This window comes from Antechinus flavipes, chromosome 2 (assembly GCF_016432865.1).
Source record: "Antechinus flavipes isolate AdamAnt ecotype Samford, QLD, Australia chromosome 2, AdamAnt_v2, whole genome shotgun sequence".
Classification (NCBI taxonomy): domain Eukaryota; kingdom Metazoa; phylum Chordata; class Mammalia; order Dasyuromorphia; family Dasyuridae; genus Antechinus; species Antechinus flavipes.
Genome location: NC_067399.1, coordinates 511,792,893 through 511,807,081, shown reverse-complemented (window position 1 = coordinate 511,807,081; position 14,189 = coordinate 511,792,893). Strand labels below are relative to the sequence as shown.

General features: G+C 34.3%; 1 long non-coding RNA gene across 2 annotated transcripts; it reads right to left on the bottom strand.

Annotated features, from left to right (window-relative positions):
• Positions 1-265: 265 nt before the first annotated feature.
• Positions 266-2,837, bottom strand: LOC127551011 (uncharacterized). Of its 2 annotated transcripts, XR_007950997.1 has the most exons (3): positions 2,458-2,837; positions 1,600-1,686; positions 266-794 (listed from the first exon to the last, which is right to left on the bottom strand). It is a non-coding gene; the product is annotated as an uncharacterized LOC127551011 (long non-coding RNA). The 2 variants fall into 2 exon arrangements; XR_007950996.1 differs by lacking the exon at positions 2,458-2,837 and having other exon boundaries at positions 1,600-2,167.
• Between the last annotated feature and the right edge of the window lie 11,352 nt (positions 2,838-14,189).

Genomic DNA, 14,189 nt, shown 5'->3' with positions numbered 1-14,189 from the left:
GATATGGGAGGTTCAGATCCAGACCACTGTAATAAGATGACCGTCTCAAATAAAGCAAGTCACACAAATTTTTTTGCTTCCCAGTGTATATAAAAGTTATATTTACATTATACTATACTATATTAAGTATGCAATAGTATTATGTCTAGAAATGTATATACCTTAATTAAAAATATTTTACTGTTCTAATGATGCTAGACAATTCCAAAAGACTCATAATGGAAAATACTGTCCATTTCCAGAGAAAGAACTGATGGACTCTGAATGCAGATCAAAGCATTCTATTTTCACTTTATTTTTTCATGGTTTTGTCCTTTTTTTGTTTCCTCTTTCACAACATAACTAATAAAATGTTTTACATGATTGCACACATGTAAGCTATATCAAATTGCTTACCATCTTAAGGAAAAGAGAGGAGAGGGAAGGAGGAAGAAAATTTGGAATTAAAAATGTCTTTAAAATTGTCTTTATATGTAATTGGGAGAAAAAATAAAATAATACTGTTTTTTAAGCATTTTTGCTTTATTGCTAAAAAATGCTAACCATCGTATGAACCTTCAGTGAGTCATAATCGTTTTATTGGTAGAAAGCTTTGCTACCATGTTGATGGCTGCTTACTGATACAGATTTTATCCCTTAAAAATGGGGATAACTGTGGTAATTGCTTAAAATAAGATAGCAAAGTAGTATGCAGCATTGATCGATTCTTCATTTCACTGGAACACTTAGAGGCCATTGTACGATTATTAATCAGCCTAATTTCAATATTGGTGTGTGTCAGGGAATAGGGAGGCCTGAGGAGAGAGAGACAAGGAACATTAATTGGTGGAGAAGTCAGAACACACGTAACACTTATTGATTAAATAATCTTATATGGGTGTGGTTTGTAGGGTTTCAAAACAGTTACAACAGTAACATAAAAGATCACTGCTCACAGACCACCATAACAGATTTAATAATAATGAAAAAGCTTGAAATAACATGAGAATTACTAAAAATTGACAGAGAAACATATGCTATTGGGGAAAAAATGTTGCCAATAGACTTTTGCAATGCAGGTTGCCACAAATCTTCAATTTGTAAAAAAATCTGTTATCTATGAAAGGCAATAAAGCAAAGTGCAATAATATGAGGTACATCTGCACATTTTGTATTGAATGCTAACCTTTCTATTAATGAAATGTGATTCTGTAGTTTAGCTTTGTTATATATTATAAATATCAAAACAAAAGGAGCAGGAAAAGTACTCAGGCTTTGAACCACAATTATCATGTGTTTAAAGTTTATTGGTACCTTTTGTTTATACCCAGTCATTAATGTGATAGATATTTCCACCAAACCCTCCCTTATAACAATAATAATAGCAATAATAGCTAGCATTTATAAAATTCAACATTTATATAGCCCTATATAACATACAAAACACTACACACACACACACACACACACACACACACACACACACATACACACACACATATCCATTATATATAGTCATTTGATCCTCACAACAGCTCCAGGAGATATATGCTATTATTATCCCCTTATACAGATGAGAAATTGGAGGCAGATGAGATTAAGTCATTTAACCATACTTACCCAGCTGCTAAGTGTCTAATGCAGAATTACAGTTCAGAGATCTTCTTGATTCCAAACCCAGTGTTCTACTTCATCACCAATCTGTTTCTAATAAAAAACAAAAAACAATTAACCAAAACAGAACAAACCAGCAATCATGGACAATCCAGTCACGGTCCTACTTTTTTGCTGTTGTTCAGTCATGAATCATCAGGACTCTGTGGACCAACTGTCCATGTCTTGGCAAACACACTAGTGGGGTTTACCATTTCCTTCTCTTTTTTGTCTGGCAATCAGAGGCTGAATGATTTGCCTAGGGTCACACAGCTATAAGAAGTATCTGAGCTGGATTTGAATTCAGGTCTTGCTGATTTCAGGCCCAGTGCATTATCCACTGCCAGGTATCCCACATCTTTCTACAAACTGAAGTGAAGTGTGCTTCATAAGTTTTTTCTAGGATTGAGAATGATTGTTAAAATTATTCTATTTGGTTGTGATTTCGTGCTTTTTCTATTTCCATTATCAAGAGTATGATATGGTTCCTTGAAGTCAGGGCCAGATTTTTTTTAATCATAAGTGCTCAACAATATTTTACACACACACACACACACACACACACACACACACACACACGCGCACAAAATATAGTTATATAAACATATATTTGCATATATGTGTATTTATGTATGTGTGGTCCTATGAATTTAGACATCTACCAGCTACGAAACTTCCTTTGCAGATGCAAATTGGCTCCTGCTTTGCAATTTTTAGTCTTAGAGAGTTGCCTGGAGCATTGAACCCTTGACCAACAGGTGTCTGAGGCAGGATTTGAACCCAGCTCTTCATGATTTTGGTCCAGTATGCCAGAATATTTCTTACCTTGTATGGAATAGAAACGTCAGAAATACTTTTTGAATTGAGTTTAAATCTATATAACAAATTAAAGGGAAATAAAATCTTCATTTGAGGTAGTCTCCACATCTAAATCAATACAAGCATGGAGGTGTTCAGGTTACTTCCTTCATCCAATTTCTCGCCTACGTGTAAGGAGAAAGTAGGTATAGATGAATAACAATGTGTACATGAATAGTGAAATGGAAAAGGGGACTCATGCAGGGCACCTTGCTTTCCAAGATCTGAAAATATCTACTGTATCTGTGAACTTTGATTCACTTTAAGTTCTCTTTCTGTCTCTCTCTTCCCCTTTTCCCCTCTCTCCTTCTCTTTCTCTCTTCTCCTTTTCTCTCTCTCTCTCTGTCTCTCTCTCCCTCTCTTCCCCCTCTCTCCCTCTTTCCTTCTCTCCCTCTCTCTTCTCCCTCTCTCCTTCTCTCTCTCTCTCTCTTCTCTCTCTTTCTTTCTCTTCTCTCTCTCTCTCTCTCTCTCTCTCTCTCTCTCTCTCTCTCTCTTCTCTCTGTCTCTGTCTCTGTCTGTCTGTCTCTGTGTCTCTCTCTTTTCTGTCTCTGTGTCTCTCTCTCTCTCTCTTTATACTCTCTTTTTAATATACTTCAAAACAGTTAAGGAATATATTCTCAGGGTGTCTAAAAGATGTGTGATTCTTCAAAGGGGAGCTGCATAATGCAATATTAAATATGTACTGTATGGGAACTGGCCATTGGTTGCCCAATCCTAGGAACATGCACAATATGCTTACCTTTTGCTACACCTTTGGGAGGAATTGGTGAGCCTGTTTCTGGCAAAGCTAGAAGATGTGGAATGGAACGGTCTGGCTCCTGCCCCAGAGCATACATACATATTCTGTGATTGTTTCCTATTTACTTACTATGTAAATGGTAAAGACAAGCTGTTTAACTGTTTTCTGAGCCAGAAGTGAGTGGCACATAAGTTGTCCCAACAGTTGAAATCTTCTTTTCCTGGGGGCAAGAACAACTGTTGCCCTTTGTCTTCCCCTTGAGAATGTGAGCTCCTTGAGAACAGAGGTTGGTTTCTGTCTCCCCAACTGCCCCATAGCAGCTGCTAAACAAAATGCTTGTTAACCTGGCTAGGGGTAGACTTCCATGTGAGAAGAGCTGTATTTCCAGAGGCCTTCACTCCCCACTAGCACTAGGCATGGCTAACTGTGAATACATCGCGCCTTTGTGTCTCTGATTATTCTTAGGTGGCTCAGTACTGCAGTGGAATGGAGAAGGTCAGGGAAGTTACTAAAGAGCTGGCAATTGGGATCCAGAGCTGAGCCAGTATAGTCCTGAAGGATGTCCTGGTAGCCTGCAACCAAGAGAATTACTTATATGCCACATTACTCCTGGAAGCAGATTCAGGAGTGGAAAGGTTTTGTGATTAGCACATTCAGAGTCTACTTTTCTTTTCTCTTCTCTCTTCCCCTTCCCTCAACTTCCTCTTGTTCTCTCCTTGTTTCAATCTCTCCTACTCTTCTTTCTTCTCATATTCTTCCCTGTCCTCTCTATATCCTACTCTTTCTTCTTTAGTACTCTTAAAAAATTCATTTTTTTTAACATTCAGCTCCTAATTCTCTCCCAATCATCTCCCCCATTATCCTTTTGATAAAGCAAAAAAAAAATAAAAATAAAAATAAAACTCATCACAAACATGTACAGTCAAATAAAATCCCTTAGTACTCTCAATGATTCCTACTAGCTTTAACTACCAGTTCTATGAAAGTCATTTCCAAATTTGTATCTACATTCCTGATTTGTCTTCTGAGATGCTTAACCCCATCCATTTCGGCCTGCCTCTAATTCTAAAGAGATGTCTCATGTACAAACCACACTAACATTTTCCTCACTGAACTTGCTTCTCCTTTTGACTTTGGTATTTCTACTTGTGGTACCACATTCTCTTGGTTTTTCAATATTTACAATATTGTTTTTGTCTTTTATTTTTTTACCTCTCCTTCATATCTCATCTAGTCAGATGCCAAGTTTTGTCAGTTCCACTACTAGAACACTTTTTGGTAACTGTGCCCTCCTCTCTGTTCTCATATTGATCACTCTAAGACAGGCGCTCCAATGTGTACTTGCCTATAGTACTGGAGGGTGGAAATTTCACGGCATCTGTATTCAGAACTGGGTTTACTCTCGGCTCTGTTACCTCCTATATGTTAGGAAAAGCTGCTCAGCTTCTCTGGGTCTCAGATGCCTCATCTATTAAACAAGGGAACTTCACTGGATCAGCTCAAAGGTTGCTTCCATCCCTAAATCCTATTAAAAGTCTCAAAACAGTTCTTCTCATCTTTACTATTTGCCTTCTCCAACGCTCTTGGTCATTTCTAGAATGATCTTCCTTAGATATAAAAATAGCTCTCTCTCCTCAAGAATCAAGACCTTGATTCTTAGTTGGGATAACTCACAACCCTGGGAGGTGGGAAGTAAACTTTATTGCTCTCTTTCCATCTCTATTTGTCCATAAAATTTCCTTGAGATGCCCAAAGCTTCTATGTTGAGCAGATGCTTCCATTCCTAAACTAAACTAATGGACACTATGCTTGACTAATAGCTCTGAGATTAGTCTGTGGTGAACTGAGCCTGACTCAGGCCAATTCCCACTTGATAATGGAACAAAATGAGATACTCATAGACAGTTTGACAATTAACAAAAGGAGATTTTCTTAGCCAGAGCAGGAGAAAAATATTCAACATGGAAAGGCATTGAAGACACCTTAAATTGATTCAGCTTAAGTAAAATTTTCTTGTCTAAGTTATCTATCATGATTGACTAGCCCAGCCTTAGAGTTTTCCTACTATTCCTTCTAACCAGCTACTTTGAGTTCAGGGGAGAAGTGACAGCAGTAGTCTCAGTATTAGTCCCCTAAGTCAAGCAAGTCTACAGCAAAGTTCTAATACAATGAAAAACAAATAATATGATTTAACATACACACATTTGTATTTAATGGTAGCCTTCTTTAGTGTGGAGTGGGAAGGGAGGGTAAAAAAGTGACAACAGAGAACAAAAGAAAACTCAGAAGCACAAAAAAACCAGGGTAACTGAAAATGATGTTTAGTAGTTATTACTTTTTTAAAAAAGTAACAAATAAACACTAGCCTAACTTTCATGAGGGTAGAGATTAAGAGAGTGTTCCTACCATGACATCCTAGCCAAACTAGTCTATCCACTAAATGATTTAATCAATTTTCTGCTTCTAAATTTAGCTAGATTTGCTTTTAAAAAATATTTTAATTTAAATTAGAGCAAAAAGAAAATTGTATTGAAACTGTGAATATCTTTTATCTTAACTGCTTTTTTAAAAAAAGCATATGAATCCCAGTTAAATTCCAAAAATTATTTTATTGAGCTAAAAAAATAATAATTAAATTCAATTAGAAGAACAAAGGATCAAGAATATCAAAGGAAATAATGAAAAATGTAAAGGAGGTTTAGCAATACCAGATCTTAAACTATATTATAATACAGTAATTAACAAAACTATCTGGCAGTAGCTAAGAAATAGAAAGGAGAACACATACAATGTCTACTCAGTGGAAAGGAATAGAAATATGATGCACAGAAGTAAGTGCTTATAGTAACCTTGTGTTTGACAAATGTAAAGATTTACAAAAAAATTCATTATTTGATAAAATATTTTTTATTTTGGTAAATTTGGTAAAAATTTGGTATTTGGTAAAAATTATTTTAAAAAAGTGGAAAACAGTCTAGCAGAAATTGGGCACAGACCAACATTTTATAGTATTTACTAAGATAAAGTCAAAATGGATTCATGAGCTAGGTATAAAGGGAGATATAAGAAAATGTAAAAAACAAACAAAACATGATACATATTATCATAGGGCTTATGGATAGGAGAAGAAGTCAAGAATAAACAGGAAATAGCATTGTAAAGGGTAAAATGGATAATTATGACATTAATTTAGAAAGTTTTTGTACAAATAAAACTAATGTAGCCAAGATTAGAAGGAAAGTAGAAAATTGGAGGAAAATTTTTATAGATAGTTCCTCAGATAAAGATTGCATAACTCAAATATATAGTGAACTGAATCAAACTTAAATAAAAGATCAAAGGAAATAGGCAGTTTTTTTGATGAAGAAATAAAAAATATCTACAAGTCATATAAAAAGTTCTAAATCACTACTGATTAGAAAAACATGAATTAAACAACTTTTAAGACATCTTATTAGTTTGGCTAAAATGATAGAAGGGAGGAAATGACAAATATTGGAGAGGATATGGAAAAATTATTATTGAGATATTAATATACTGTTGGTGGAATGTGAACTGGTCTAATCATTTTGAAAAGCAATCTGGAATTATACCAAAAGAATTTTAAAACTGTACATATCTTTTTATTCAGCAATAACACTTATCAAGACTGTAGGTGAGGAGAGAAAAAGGAAAAGAACATATGTGTTCTAAAAGATTTATAGCAGTTCTCTCTGTGGTAACAAAAAAACTAGAAATAGAGGAGATGCCTATCAATTGGAGAATGGCTGAACAGGTATATGGTTTTGATGGAATATTACTGTGGTATAGAAATGATGAGAAAGTTGATTTTAGAAAAACACAGAAAGATTTGCATAAAATAATGAACAGTGAAATGAGCAGAGCCACATATTCAACAATATAATTCAAAGAACAACCGTTAATGATTTATTATTTTGAGTATTTGAATATTCAAATCAAGTGCAAAGGACCTATGAAGGAAGTTATTATCTATTTCCAGAGAAAGAACTGATTAATAGAAAGATGTATAGTATGATTTAACATACACATACATACATATACACATTTGTATTCAATGGTAGCCTTCTTTAGTATGGGGTGGGAAGGGAAAGTAAAAAAAAGTGACAGCAGAAAACAAAAGAAAATTCAAAAGAAGCACAAAAAAAGCAGAGTAACTGAAAATGATGTTTACTATTACTTTTTTAAAAGTAAACTGTGAAATGGAGAGTCATATTTTCATACTGAGCTCTCTTTTTGTGTTGTACTATGTATATGAGAATTTTCTTGTCCTTTTGCATTTGAGTTCAAAATGAATAAAAATTATAGTATATGCCTAATAAATTTTAAACCTTATTTTCAAAGTTGTTCCGTTACCCTTCACTTTTCTTCTGAATGTTTCATTCTCTTCTATGAATTAAAAAAAATACTTCAATGACCCATTTTCATCATTATTACTAATCCCCCTCTCTTTTTCCAATCCCTTCCCAATGAAAAAAACTAATAAAATAAAACAAAACCCCACAACCCTAAGTTAGCTCTGATAACAAATAAACATCATCAAACAAAATAAAACCATATAATGGCTAATGTCCAAAAAACATATCTATTTCTGCATCTTATATTCGTTTCTTCTCTATCAAAAAGTAAGATATTTCATCATAGATTCTCTGGATATATGATTGCCCATTGCATTGATTCGACTCTTAGTTTTTCAGAGTTATTTTTCTTTACCATGGTATCCCTAAATAAATTGTTTTCCTCTTTCTGCTGACCTCATTCTGCATTAGTTTGTACAGGATGAGATTCTCTGCAGTTATATCTTTCATAATTTCTACCAATAATATTTCATCATATTATATACCAGAATTTATTGCTATTCTCCAATTAATAATGGACACTCCCCTTGGATTCCAGTTCTTTTCTTTTTCCTTTTACTTCTATCTTCAAGATTAAGATGTTTGTGTTGCTTATGACTGTTCCTCTCTCAGTATTATCATCCTTCCTAAACTTCTTCCATTAAACTCCTTCCTTGTTAGTTTTCCTGTTGAATCTGTCATGTTTTTACATCATTATGGTTATGTTTGTGTATCCAGTATACAGATACTGGATGTCAAATTCTCCTCTTCTATCTATAATCATATAAATTACATTTATCCTATTACATAAAACAGCCCATGAGTCCATATTTGTCCAGTATAGTTTATTACATTCAAAATTAACAATAACTAGAATTCTTAGAGTGACTGTTTCTCTTAGAACTCTGAGCATACCAATATCCCCAGACAAGTATAGTATTTACCCCTGCCAAGGTAGACTTAAATCAGCATTTTTTTTCCTTAGAAAGAAAAAAAAACTCACACACCATATATTCGGTTAAAAGGTACAATACAATACAATCTTACAATAGAATGATAGATTTAAAACTGGAAGGGACTTTCTAGGCCAATGAGTCCAACCCTCTAATTTTACAGATGTGAAAACTGAGTCACAGAGCAGTTAAGTGACCTATTTGGGGAAACACAATTATGAAGTGTTTTAGATGGGATTATGATTCAATTCTTCCTAAATTGAATACCATCACTTTATTCAGTGTTTAAATCCAATTTTTTTCTGTGTGCCTTGATAGTTTTTCTGTCACTAACCTAAATTTCTGGCTTTTATTATATTATTATCCTATTAAGCTCCTCAGGGTACTCTGTCCTCTAGTCAAACTCATCTAGACTTCATGCTCCATTTTCTTACACCTTCACACTTGTTTATTTCCTCAAATGTCCTATATTCTCTTAAGGAACTCTAACATAACTTTTATTCATTCATTCATTTATTTTTCTTACAATTTATTTTAATATCCATGTCTTTCACCTGTTAGATAAAGCCAAAACTGTATGGCTAGGTTTAAGTTAAAAAATAAATACATTTGTTTAAAAAATTATCTTTCATAAAGTAAATTAACATTGTGACAATAAGGTATCATCCTCCACTCTGAAGGGACGAGCAAAACTCTTATATATGTTTTAAAGTTAAACTCAAATGCTGGGTTTTTTTTGTGTTTGTTTTGTACTTTACGAAGCTTTCTCTGATCTTCTCCACTGAACTTCACATAGCACTTTGATAGTAGATAGTAGATAGATACATTAGACAGATAATGTATCTATCATGTAATATATTTTACAGTTGTCTATTTTAATTTTCTAGTCTCTCTGATATGGAACTATAAACTCCATGAGGACAGGAACCATCTCTTACCAAAACTTCATATCTCCCATAGTGCCTTGCAAAGTATTCTGCTTACAATATACTCTCTCTGAGTTTGTATCTTTCTGCCTATCTTTCATGCTCTCTCTCATCTCTCTTTTGATTTTGTTTCTGTTGGATTTGTTTCTCTCTCCTTTCTTTTGAGATTGTGTCTCCTGGAAATATATATAGAAGCACATGTTTAACATATATTGGATTACTTGTAGTTTAGGGGAGGAGGTGGGGGAAGGGAGGAAAAAAAATTTTGAACCCAAGGTTTTGCAAGAGTGAATATTGAAAATTAGGCATATGTTTTAAAAATAAAAAGCTTTAATAATCATTAAAAAAAATAAAAAAGCTTTAAATTAAAAAAAGAGAGATTGTGTCTCCCTATTTCAAGAAAGTTAGAAGTGGAGTGGTCATTCATGGGCTCGACCGCACTGCTGCTAGCATAGAAGCTTTGACCTGTTCCATTTCTGACCTGAAATGTTGGTCCCTCCTTAGGCAGCCTTGCTCAAGGGTTTATCATATTTATGCTGGACTTTGTGTGGACTGACTGGCTTTAGGGCTACTGTACAAGTTCAGAACTCCTAAAGTCAAGTGATGGTTTATCTTAGTTTCCCCAACAGTAGGAATAAGGACATGCATCCCACACCCAATATATTTACCTGTTGCTTCTGTAAAACAAAGTATTTGCTTTATTATAAATTTACCACCATAGATATGTATTTATATGTATTTCAAAAACTTTAAAATTATTTAAATGGATTATTTAAAATTATCAAAAGATGCTTTTGTTGAGTGGATCTGTACCAAACTTCTTGAGCTAAAAGATTATTTCAAAGATGAACTTTAAGGTTCCTTAAATTAATGGGGAAGTCCATATGAGATGTAAAAAGTTTTTCTGTTACATATATGTAACATTTAACCAATGGTTTTTGATTGTTGATGGATTGACCAACTTGAGGTCGAACTATCTACTATGAAACTGATAATGAACTTTTCATCTGAGGCAAATAATAAATCATGTAGAAAGTTTCAATTTACATAGGAGGAGGAAGTACCTAAACTAATTCCATCTTTCAAAGTAAAAAATGAGTCAAATAAAGCCTTAAGCTTATAACAAGTCTTAGCACTCAAATTTTGCCTGGTGATTATCATTGGCTAGCATTGTTTCTTAATCCAGAACAGTCATATCTGGTTCTCTATTTGAGTGGCTTGGACCCCAAAATGGTGGACTGCCACCTTCTGCTGGAAGAAATAACACATGTCCTAACTAGATCAATAAGCACAACCAAACAAAATGAATCTACATCTTTTTTATGGACCTCAATTTATTTATGTGTAGGATGGAAAGGTTTGACTCTACCTTTCCAGTTCTAAATCTGTTTTCTTACAATCATTCTGTTGAATAATATTTCTGCTTCCTCTAAAAAGAGGGATCTTGGAAAGTATTAAAGTACAATACATCTAAATATAGGGGGAGTAAGAAGAGCAAAAGGTTACTGAGAGGAGAATTTTCCCTAGGCCAGCTCACCAGGGGATTGAGAATGATTTTATATAATCCAGTGATAGAATCCAGAAATCAATCCAAAGCATTTTTTTAAACCCTACTTGTGATTTAATTGATATTGGGAACTCCAGATGAGCAAACATCCTCCACCAATACAGATTAGGTATCTGCAGTGTAATATATAGTCCTATAGATCTATCCAAAAAACTGAGAAATCACACAATCTGTATGAGGTAGGTAGGACTTGAACACAAATTTTTCTGATTATGAGCTTAACTACCTATGGAATGCTGCCTCTAGAGTCCAAGCCATGTGCCTCATTAATAGCAATCTAGTGGCCTGATTTCAATGACTTTTGATGCCTTTTCTGGAGCTTTTATCACTACTAGAACCTGAAAGTCAGGCAGCTAGGTAACTTAGTGGATAGAGCACTGGGCCTGGAGTCAGGAAAATCTAAGTTCAAATCCAGCCTCAGACACTTACTAACTGGATGACCCTGTGCAAGTCACTTAACCCTGTCTGCTTTAATTTATTGCAGAAGAAAATGCCAAACCACTCCAATATCTTTGTGAGGAAAATCCCGAAGACAGTATGGTACATGGTGTCATACTTGGATAGGACTGAACAAGTGCCTGAAGGTAGGGCCTGAGAACATGGTATCATTGACTGGGATCTTGGGAATGACTTGTCTGTGAGCCAAAATTGTGTTCCTGGCCACCAATCTACTTGGACTTATCTTGGTTTTTGTTCAGTCATTTTCATGTTTCTGACTCTTCATGACCTATTTGGGGTTTTCTTGGCAAAGACACTGGAGTAAGTTTATCATTTCCTTCTCCAGCTCATAGACAAACAGGGTTAAGTGACTTTCCCAGGGTCACATACTTACTGTCGGAGGTCAGATTTAAACTCAGGACTTCCTGACTCTAGGCCTCTATTGTGCTTGTAATGCCCCGATGATGCCAGAGTCAGGGTCGAATTCTCTCCAGCTCCCAATAGTGCATACATATAAATAGGCCCTGTACTTCTGGATGGCACCAATAGAGAGAAAGAAGGAGAGTGGGAAATTAACTTGGAGAAAAGTGTCTTCATTCTGGAAAAATGTTCTTCCACAGCATTTATTCATTCTAAAAGTTTATTAGGATTAGTTCTGGACACTTGGAACCCAAACTTAGAATGCTGAGGCAGAGTTTCAGAACAAACAGTGAAGATGAGAACCATTCTCATCCTAAACCACAAATATCCAGAGGCAGTACTTGATCCTAGAGTAAAACAACAGATGCCCTGAAAGAAACACAGAACTTAGATGCTACCCTGGTAGTTAGTGGGTAAGAGAAGAGGCACAGAAACATGTCCACACGGGGAACTTTTTCCTCTAGAAATCTAGATAGCTTAGTTAAGAGTGCACTCAAAAGGTTTTGTTGCTTCATATGCATAGGAAAGACCAGGATCATAGCTTGGCAGGGAATGATGGCTTTACTTCCTAGGCTTAATTTTACTTTATGCTTTTCTACCTCACACTCATGTTCATAGAAGAGCATAAGAGTTTCAGAATTGGGAAATCTGGGGCTTTAAACTCTGAAGGTTCTTGGTAGTTTGTTGGTGGGGAAGCCAGTTGTAGTCTGACCATCTGAAATTAAATAGAGACCCACAAGGAATTTCTACCCAGAGTTAGAACATCATCTCTAATCAAGACATAGTATATAGTTCAGAAATAAAAAAAAATAGAGAGCTAGTTTTAGGGGAAAAAACTAATAAAATAGATAAACCATTGGTTAATTTGATTTTAAAAAAGGAAGGAAGCAAATCAAATTACCAGTATCAAAAATGAAAAAGCTGAATTCACTACCAATGAAGAGGAAATTAAACTATTTTGCTCAATTATATACCAATAAATCTGACAATCTAAATGAAATGAATGAATAGTTGCAAAAATATAAATTGCCAAGATTAACAGAAGAGGAAATAGACTACTTAAATGATCCCATTTTAGAAAAAGAAATTGAACAATCAAACAATGAACTCTCTAAGAAAATATCCTCAGGGCCAGATGGATTCACAAGTGAATTCTACCAAACATTTTAAGAAGAACATTTAATTCAAATACAATATAAACTACTGGGAAAACAGGTGAAGAATCAGCTCTACTAAAGTTCCTTTTATGACAAAAATATAGTGCTGAAACCTAAATCAGAAGACCCAAAACAGAGAAAGGAAACTATACACCAATTTCCCTAATGAATATTGATGCAAAAATTTTTAAATAAAATATCATCAAGGAGATTACAGCAATATATCACAAGGATTGTACACCATGATGTGATGAGACTTATACCAGGATTGTAGAGTGGGTTCATTGTTGGTAAAACTATCGACATAATTGACCATATCAATAACAAAACCAAGAGAATTCATATGATTATTTCAACAGATACAGAAAAAAATTTCGGCATAATATAGCACCCATTTCTACTTAAAAATACCAGAAATCTTAGGAATAAATGGAGCTTTCTTTAAAATAATAACTAGTACTTAAAATAGCAACATTATCTGTAATGGGGCTGTTAGAAGCCTACCCAGTAAGAACAGGAATGAAACAAGGATGGTCATTATTGTCACTATTATTCAATATTGTATTAGAAATGCTAGCAATAACAATGAGAGAAGAAAAAGAAATTGAAGGAATTAGAATAGGAAATGGGGGGGGGAATGATCACTTTTTGCAGGTAATATGATGGTATGCTTAAAGAATACAAGGAGAAATGCAAATAATACAAGAGAATTGTAGCATCCCGTGAATCAACTAAACAACTACTTGAAACAACAACTTTAGCAAATTGCAGAACATAAACTCCCACAAATAACCAGCATTTTTATACATTACTAACAAATTACAGAAGCAAGAGATAGAAAGAGAAATTTCATTTAAAATAATTGTAAATCATATATAATATGTGGGAATCTACTTGTCAAAACAAATCCAGGAACCAATACAATTACAAAATATTTTTCATACAAATAAAGTCAGATCTAAACAACTGGAAACTATCAGTTGCTTATGGATAGGCTGAGCCAAAATGATAAAAGTGACCATTCTATCTAAATTAATTTACTTAATGCCAAACCAATCAAACTACCAAAAAATTTTATAGATCTAGGAAAAAAATACAATTCATCTGGAAAAACAAAAGATCAAGAATGTCAAGGGAATTAATG